Raw genomic sequence first — 9,635 nt, forward strand, 5'->3', positions numbered from 1 at the left:
ATGTTTGATGTGCAGGTTTGCTTTGTCCCCAGAGTGAGGCTAGCCAGCCCGGGCCTAGGGTTTGAACCAGGAGGCGACCTTAAGCCCAAAGGGCCCTCAGGCCTGCAGCCCTCGGGCCAGGTTCAAATTGTCTTCCTGTCAAACATTCTTCTAGGTGGTATAGCACTGGTCTGTGTGTTGCTGTACAGAGGTAACTTGTGGTTGCTGTGATGCTGAAGACTGTGACAGTAATGTGCCAATTGTGGTAATGGGTACCCATGGTGGACAGTGTTGGCTGGAGCTTCCCGACTAAATCAAGCCTGGAAGCAGGAGCGGCATCCACTCCCGAAATGGCTTGCCTCTGGAAACTATGTACGAACAGTGCTCAGGCTGTTCGTTCACAGGGTCGCTATGAGTCGTTTACGACTCTACAGCATCAAACAACAACAACAACAACGTCCTTAAGGCTCCCCCATGTTGTGTAATGTTTTACTATTTTCATTGTTTTTCAATGATGCATAGTATTCCATTGCATGGATATACTAGTCTTTCTGTCCATTTGTTTATTGATGGGGACTTGGGTTGCTTCTATCTCATTGCTATTGTAAATAATGTGGCAATAAACGTGGGTGTGTGTTCAGTGATTGTTGTTATGTACCATCAAGTAGCCCGCATCTTTCAACCCTGGACTATCCTGAGCCAGTTTCACTGACTCTGACACATCTAATCCCATTGCCCTAGTTATTGTGTTAATCCATCTCATCTGAGGTCTTCCTCTCCTGTGCTGTCCCTCCACCCTTCCAAATACAACGTCCTTCTCCAAGCACTCCTGGCCATGTGCCCACAGCAAGTGAGACAGAGCTTCAAAATCCTTGCCTCCAAGACAAAACTTGGTTTCACTCTCTCTAAGACAGACCTATCTGATCCCCTGACGTCCATGGAGATTTAGTTTTAATAATATTAATACATTCAGAGTATTCCTGCCCACATAAACATGTCATAACCCCAAAGACATGATGTTATTAATGATTCTAAGGCATTTCTCAATAGTTCAGGATAATCGGGTTTAATATTTCACAGAAAAGACTTACTGGGAAGCATTCCTGAGATGTCACTTTAATGATATGTCACTTGATATCTTCTTTACTCACTTATCTTTCTCACTTGTTCAGTTACTGTTGTTTAAATATGAACTAAATTAGTATCTAAACCAATTATTGCCACAATTGTGAACAGGAATGAAGAGCTAGACTTCGAGCTCAAATATGATAGAAGTTGAAAATATTGTTCTATTTTAATTAGAAGCTTTATATCTGATTACCAGAGGAAATCAGTAAACACTCAATGACGCATGCATATCATTTAAAACTATTAATCAATTTTAAACTCACACTTTCCACTGGACTTAGAACATCAGAAACACAGCAGAACCTGGCTCTCAGACTGTCTCTGGTGGCATAATACAGCCTTCATCTGGTACAAGTGCACCTTTTATATGCTATGGGAATGAATCTTTTCCATCTCTGTTGTTGGGTCTAGTGAGTAGGCTGAGATCATAGCCTGTTTAGCACAGACCAAGACTCTACTCTCTCTTCTGCCATCCTCACAACCTCTGTAGTGCTTTAACCTACTGTTCTGGTCATTAAGTCAACTCATCTTACTGGAGATCTTCCTCTTTTTTGCTGACTCCCACATTTCTGAGCATGATGTCCTCTTGATAACATGTCCAAAGCATGTGAGACCAAGTCTCACTGTCTTTGCTCCTAAGGAGTGCTCTGATTTAGTCTTGATATATTCAATACTGTTCATCAAAACCACAATACAAAGGCCTCAATTCTTTCGTATTTATGTATGTATGTATTTATTTATTTATGTAATGTGTGTACCGTCAAATTGGATCTGACTGGTACAGGAGGCAATTGTTCCTCCTTCTTCAGCAGAGCATCTGGTGGATTTGAACCGCACACCTCTGGGATTGCAGTGCAGTTTCCTACCACTAGGCCACCAGAGCTCGCCAGGCCTCAATTCTTAAATCATCCTTATTCAAAGTTCAACTTTCTCATACATACATTGCTGCTATGTGCCATCGAGTCACCTGTGACCTTATATGCAATAGCTCTGAACCTTACCCTATCCTGAATCAATCTCACTGTCTGACAAACCTATCCCTATAGCCCAGTTACTGTGTCAATCCTTCTCATTTCTTTCTCTTCTACCCTATCCCTCTACCCTTCCAAGCATGATGTCCCTTTTCAAGGACTGGTCCCTCCTGGCCATATGTCCAAAGTATGTGAGACAGAGCTTCAAAATCTATGCCTCCAAGGAGCAGCTTGATTTTACTCTCTCCAGGATAAACCTGTTTATTTTTTTGGCAGTCATGGTATGATTAGCACTCTTCTCCAGCACCATAACTCGAAAGCTTCAGCTCTCTGATACATAGCAAGTAATCATGAAGACCATGAACAGAATTAGGCACAGATCATTCTCCAAACAGACACCATTTCTCTTTAGCACATTGGAGAGGTCCCTGATGGCAGCTTTCTCCAGAGTAATTAATCTTTTAATTTCCTGACTGCTAGTGCCAAGAGTATTGATTATAGATGAGAGCAAGATGAAATTGTTAACCACCTCAGTCTCTTCTCCAACTATCATGATGCTGCCAATTGGCCCAGTGGTGAAATCTTTGTCTTGACCTTCAATCTATATTGAAGACTACAGTCCTTGACCTTTTGCAGCAAGTGCTTCAGGTCCTTCTCTCTTTCAGCAAGCAGGGTTGTGTCATCTACATAACAGGTTGTTGATGAGTCTCCTCCAATCCTGATGCTGTATTCCTTCTCACGAAGTCTTTTATGCATATAGATTGAAAGACCTTTTCGGCATATAGATTGAAAAGATGTGTAGACAGGATGCATTCCTAATGCACTCCTTTCCTGATTTGGAATCATGCAGTGTTTCCTTGCTTTGTTCCGATGACTGTTTCCTGGGCCTAGTACAGGTTTCGCATGATCACAATCAAGTGTTCTAGGATCCCCCTTCTTCTCAAGGTCAGTCACAATTTGTTGTGATGCATACAATCAAATGCTTTTGCATAGTCAGTGAAACACAGATAGACATTCCTCTTTGCTTTCAGCCACGATCCATCTCTGTGTCATGGTTTCTTTTAAACCTAGCTTTTCTTTTTGGTAGTTCTCTGTCAATGTACTGTTCCAGTCAGTTTTAGATAATCTACAGCATAACTTTGCTTGCGTGTGATATCAGTGATATTGTTTGATAATTTCCACACTCTGTCAGATCACACATTTTCGAATGGGAACAAAGAGGCATCTCTTTCAGTCAGTTGTCCAGGCAGTTGTCCTCCAGATTTCCTGGCACAACTTGGTGAGCGCATCCAGGGCAGCATCTATCTATAGCAATTAAAAACATCCTGACACAAACTGAATATAGCTGAAAAGAAAAGAAAATGAAACAATAACATTTCATGTCTTGGGCCAGTTGTACCTTAATCTTTCTCACTAACCTACAATAATTAAATAAATTACTACATTGTCATATGTCATCTTCAAAATGTCAACAAAAAAAAAATAAAGTTATAAAAACCGTGAAAGGCTGAAGTTTAACCGTACTTCAGGCTTTTCATTATAAAGCCTCATGAGAGTGTTGTCTTTATTGTGGGTGTTTATAAAATCATTGTAGCTTAATGCCTGAACCTTACTGCACTGAAACTAAACTTAAGCAAGATTCCCAATCTTGGCTCACTCTTGAACACATAAGCATGATGTGATAGACCTTTCCTGCAGCAGGTTGAAGATATTTTGGAGAAGATGGTCTTTTCCTGAGGTTGCTATTTGTAGGAAGTTTCACTGGTGAAAGTGGGATGCCTCCAGCCCAGGAATACCTGTGAAAGCAGGAACTGGAAAGCTGGGATCCTGTCAGAGATGGTAAATGCAAGTAATTTCCAAAAGAGAGTGATAGGAAATGGTAAAATTGCATTCTGTCAAGGATGGCAAACTGGTCAGGCCCGGAAAAAACAAGGCTGTCCTGTCACTGCCAACTCTCACAGGTTTCACTATCTAAATGGTCAACGCAAGTCACCAAAGTGTGTCGCTTCTCTTATGAAACCCTTCAGTCTAAAGTCATTGATGAAGCTTATTTTTACAGTTATGTCAAGCAGAACTGTTGCATCCCCACCCCCCAGAGGCAACTCAAACGTGATATGTTCAAATCCCACAGCTGCTCCCCAGGAGAAAGGGGAGCAATCTCCTCCCGTGGGATTTGTAGCCTCTGCATTTTTTAAGTCCGCTATCTATCTATACTACCTAGCTACGCTGTCGACAGTGTTTAACAACAGCAAGGTCTTTTAAATTAGATTATAAGGGTTATGATATTCTATCCTTCGATACTTCATTATACGTGTCTGAAACGCCCCTGGTGGGTCAGTTATGAGGCAAGTTGACTGTAATGTTTCCTAAAATCAAATCTTGATTTTACCTTTACAGGTCAAAAGCCCAGCCTCATTTTCCCCTACCTCAAACTCCAAAGGCAAATTCATGTCCAAAGTGACACAAAGCGACGTGGAAACTTTGAGATTAGCTTTTTTTTTTTCCTTCCTTTTTTTTTTTTTTTAAAAAAGGTAATTTTTTTAAATTGCGGGGGTGAGAGCAGGTCCTGGGTTGGCAGTTGGAACCCTGGAATCCAGCGGGTGGCGCCCTTTGATCAGCTTCTGTGAACACTCCGTGGAGTGGTGATGTAACACACTGTGACCACCAGATGGCAGTGGATCCGGTTCAAATTGGAAGAAGGAGGATTTGCCTTCAAAAATGTCATTGCTGATTTCAGATGGATCCTAGCTGATAGCAGAGACTACCAGGTAGATGTTTACCTGTGTTTTGTTGACTGTGCAAAGGAATTTGATTGTATGAATCAAAGAAAATTATGTCCAACATTATGAAGAATGGGAACTGTACAGAGACTAAGAGGCAATTGTTTGAATAGAATGATGGTCACTACATAGTTGAAAATAAATCAGAAAAAGCTGTGCATCAGAATTGTTTCCTTTACGCATAGTAATTCTATCTCTATGCTGAACAAATAATCCAAGAAACGATTAATCACAAAGCACTCAGCATCAGGATTGGAGAGACACTTGTTGACAATCTGAAAAACAGGTGGCATAATTTTGCTTGCTGAAAGCACAGAGGACCTGAAGCACTTATTAATGATGATCAGAGTACAATCTTCAGTATGGATGACATCTCAACATAAAGAAAACAAAAATCCTTAAAATGGGCCAAATATGCTGCAGCATTTGTTAAAAGATGAAAAGATTGAAGCATTTGTTAAAAGAAGAAAATATTGAGGTTGCCAGTGATGTAAATATATTTTAGCAGATTCATGGAAGCAGCAGTCAAGAAATCCAATGCTGTGTTGCATTGGACAAATCTCCTGAAAAATGTGTTTAAAAGTTTTAAAATAAAAATGTCACTTTGAGGACTGACCAAAGTCATTGTTGTTGTTGTAAGTACCATTGAGTCACCACATCTCATAGTAACCTCACGTAGAATAACTCTGAACCTTGCACTATCCTGAGCTAGTCTCACTGACTCCAACACACCTAATCCATTGCCCCTGTTCCTGAGTCAATCCATCTTATCCAGGGTCTTCCTCTCCTGTGCTGACCCTCCACCCTTCTGAGCATGATGTCCTTCTCTAAGGAATGGTCCCATTTGTCCACTTACCCAAAGTATGTGAGATGGAGCTTCAAAATGCTTGCCTCCAGGGAGAAATTTGGTTTCACCCTCTCTAAGACAGACTATTTGTTTTCCTGGTGGTCCCTGGTATGTTCAAGCCTCTCCTCCACCATCACAATTCAAAGGCATTGATTCTTCTTCTGTCATCCTTAGTCATTGTCCAGCTCTCTGAAGCATAGCAAATAATTGGGAAGACCATGGCCTGGATCAGGTCATGGATCAGACCCAAGCCATAGTGTTTTCAATTGCCCCATATGCAAGCAAAAGTTAGTGAACAGGGAAGGCCAAATAAGAATTGATGCTTGTAAATAATGATGTTGGTGAAGAATATTGAATATGTTGTGGACTGCCAGAAGAATGAGCAAATCTATCTCGGATGATGTACAGCCAGAACCCTCCTTTGGTTGTTGTTAGTGTTGTTGAGTCCACTATGACTCGCGGGGACTCTGTGAACAGCAGATCTGAACCCTGCCCTATCCGGTGCCATCCTCATCACCTCAGTTATACTTGAGGCATTGTTAGTCCTGTGTTAATCCACCTTGTTGAAGGTCATACTCTCTTTTGCTGACCCTCCGACCTTTCCAGACATGTTCCCCCCCCCCATGGACTTGCCTCTCTTAAACAACATGCCCAAATTATGAGTGATGAAGTTTCACCATCCCTGTCTTCTAGGAGCACCCTGGTTGTACTTTCTCCAAGACTTATTTTTTCTTTTGGCAATCCATGGGATATTCAGTATACTTCACCAATATCAAAACTCAAAGGCATTGATTCTTCTTCTACCATTCTTATTTGTTGTCCAACTTTCAAATGCATAGCACGTAACTTAAAAGACTATATGGATTGCATCAGGGGTACCTTAGTTTTAAATATACATGGTTGCTTTCGAAAGCCAGGGAGAGGTTCTTGACAGCAGATTTTCCCCTATGCAATATGTCTATTGATTCCTTCAATGCTGGTACCAATGAATTTGATTGTGGATCCAAGTCAGAATTTTTTTTATAGACGCTAGAATGGCTAGTTTTTTTTTTCCTATAATTATATTTTATTAATTTTCATAAACATTTACAGAGATTTTGGGCTTCCACTCATTCATTGTTGCACTATTCTCTCTACCCTCCTCCCAGTTTGTTCTTGTCCAAATGCCACAGTGCTTGTCAAAGCCAGTTCTGATCAATCTTCTTTGTCAGTGTATCCTTTGCCATTCCCTATCACTCCTCCCTGAGAGAGACTTCACCCTGAGTCACAAGGAAAAGGGGACGGTGTATTCTCTTAGCTACTTCCTGCTGAAAAGGGACGCTGTGGGTTTCAGGGTGAAGATCTTCTCTCACTACTCTAAAGGGCCCCTTTGGCAGTAGGAAACACATAGACTATTATGGAGATTGATTTTGGAATTCAGATGCACTCTTATTGATTGTGCTTGGCTGTACATGTACATATCCTTCAAGATGTATCATGGGGGTGTTGCAACCTAGAAGACACAAATTTGACTAACAAGTTATAAGTACATGAGTCCAAAAATTATGGAAAAGTAAAAGAAAAGATTCTTTCATTGTTTTACAAACACTCCCCCAGGTCCCCTCCACCATGCAGCCCTCGCTCTAGTCTCCTGTGATGACAGAAATACCCAGTTACATCTCTCTTTTAGACGGTTCTCTCCCTCCTCTGCTTCAGTGCAGTATACATTATTGAACCCATCTTACTCAGTGTCTCCCTAACCCCAAGGACAGTCCCATTCTACAACAGTGGCATCATGTAATATTTGTCCTTTTGTGACTGGGATATTTCACTCAGCATAATGTTCTCCAGAGTCAACCATTTTGAATAATATTGCATGAGTTCCTTGTTTTTTAATGCAGCATAGTATTCCATTGTGCGAATATACCACAGCTTCTCTAGCCATTCGTTTGTTGATGGGCACTTAGGTTGTTTCCAACTCCTTGCTATTGTGAACAAAGCTGCAATGAACATGGGTGTGCAGAATGGCTAGATTTTATCTCATGTACTTTGGACATATTATTGGGAGGGACTAGTACATAAGGAAGGGCAGCACTTGGTCCTTTCTGGTCAGTGGAAAAAGGAAGATCCTTTATGAGATGGACTTACACGGTGAGTGCAACAGCAATGACTGTGAGGACGGTGCAGGACCAGACAGTGTTGCACATTTTATGATCATTTATTGGGACTGATGTGACTCTAACAACAGTCAGTGGTTTCCACTTGGGTTTTAGTTCATATTTCAATGACAACAGGCAAGATAGAACATCTTTCCTTATTTGTTAACCAGGTTTTAAACTCTTTGCTTGAAACACAGTTTATAGTGCATTGAACTAGAGAGTTCAGCCAGTCTGATTGGAAGACAAGACAAATGAAACTCAAGGTGGGGGGGGGTCCCCCTCCATACGACTAGCAAGGTCTTGTGTGGCCTGGTCATAAACTCTACCCCCTCCTCTTATCATCAGTGTCTAGTATTCCAACACTGAAATGTTCCTTAGCTGATCTCTAATGCTTCTGATGCATTGGACAAGAGTGGCTTTGAGAGCCTGACAGAGACCCCTTCCAAGTTGGTCAATGGTAAAGAGCTGGAAATCTACATCATCCTCAACCCCCAGGAATGTACATTTACTCTTATGGACAACAGGCACTGACATGACCAAGGCTTATCTCATAAATAATTTGGGAACAATTATGTGGACTCTACTAACTGGCATTGCTTTTCGGAGCTACTTCACTATCTCACTTCCCGGCCTGGAGATGAGGTGACTTCTCTCTCAGAATATGTGTCTCACATGAGGGCTACCCAGAAGTCCACCTGTTATATCACTGTTGACAGCAAAGAGCAGGTGGTCAACTCTCCTATTGTGGAATGAGTGCACAAGTGGGTTTTGAGGGTGTGTACATGACTGAACCTATCGAAGAGTAGTACTGTGTGCAGCAGCTCACTCAGTTTGATGGGAACAGTCTGATTTCCATTACCAAGGAGGGCCTAGAACTGCCTGAGGATGAAGAGAAAAAGAAAACAGAGGCAAGCAAGTCCAAGTTTGAGAATCTCTGTGAGCGCATGAAGGAAATTTTGGTTAATAAGACTGAGAAGGTAACACTCTCCAATAGACTTCGTATGTTCACCCTTCTGCATTGTGACCAGCACCTGTGGCTGGACAGCCAATATCGAAAGGATCATGAAAGCACAGGTGCTTTGGGACAACTCTACATTGGGCTACGGGGATGGCCAGAAAGCACCCAGAGATCAACCCTGATCATCTGATTGTTGAGACACTGAGGGAGAAAGCTGAAGTGGGTAAGAAAGACAAAGCTATTAAGGATCTGGTGGTGCTGCTGTTTGAAACTACTCTCTTTTGGCTTCTCCCTTGAGGATCCCTAGACTTGCTCTAACCACATTCACCACATGATCGAGCTAGGCTGAGGCATTGATGAAGATGGGCAACAGCTGAGGAAACCAGTGCTGCTGTTCCTAATGAGATTCCCTGACATGAGGGCGATGAGGATGCGTCTCACATGGAATAAGTGGATTAACAGTTTCTACCTATAACACCTATTGTACATGATAAGCTATCTGATCAAGGGCGGGACAATGGGAAATGTGGCTGACTCTGAGAAGAATGGGAATCCCAGAACACTTGATCATGCTAATGCGAAACCTATACTTGGACCAAGAGGCAGTTGTTAGAACAGAGCAAGGAAATACTGCATGGTTCAAAATTGGGAAGGGCGTAAGCCAGGGATGCGTCCTGTCTCCATACCTTTTCAACCTGTATGCAGAGCAGATTATCCGAGAGGCGGGGCTCTATGAAGAGAAATGTGGGGTCAAGATTAGTGGAAGATCTACCAACAATGTGCGATATGCAGATGACACAACCCTGCTTGCTGAAACTGAGGAGGACCTGAAGC

This window comes from Elephantulus edwardii, unplaced genomic scaffold (assembly GCF_000299155.1).
Source record: "Elephantulus edwardii isolate Elephantulus edwardi_28Jun2011 unplaced genomic scaffold, EleEdw1.0 scaffold00055, whole genome shotgun sequence".
NCBI lineage: Eukaryota > Metazoa > Chordata > Mammalia > Macroscelidea > Macroscelididae > Elephantulus > Elephantulus edwardii.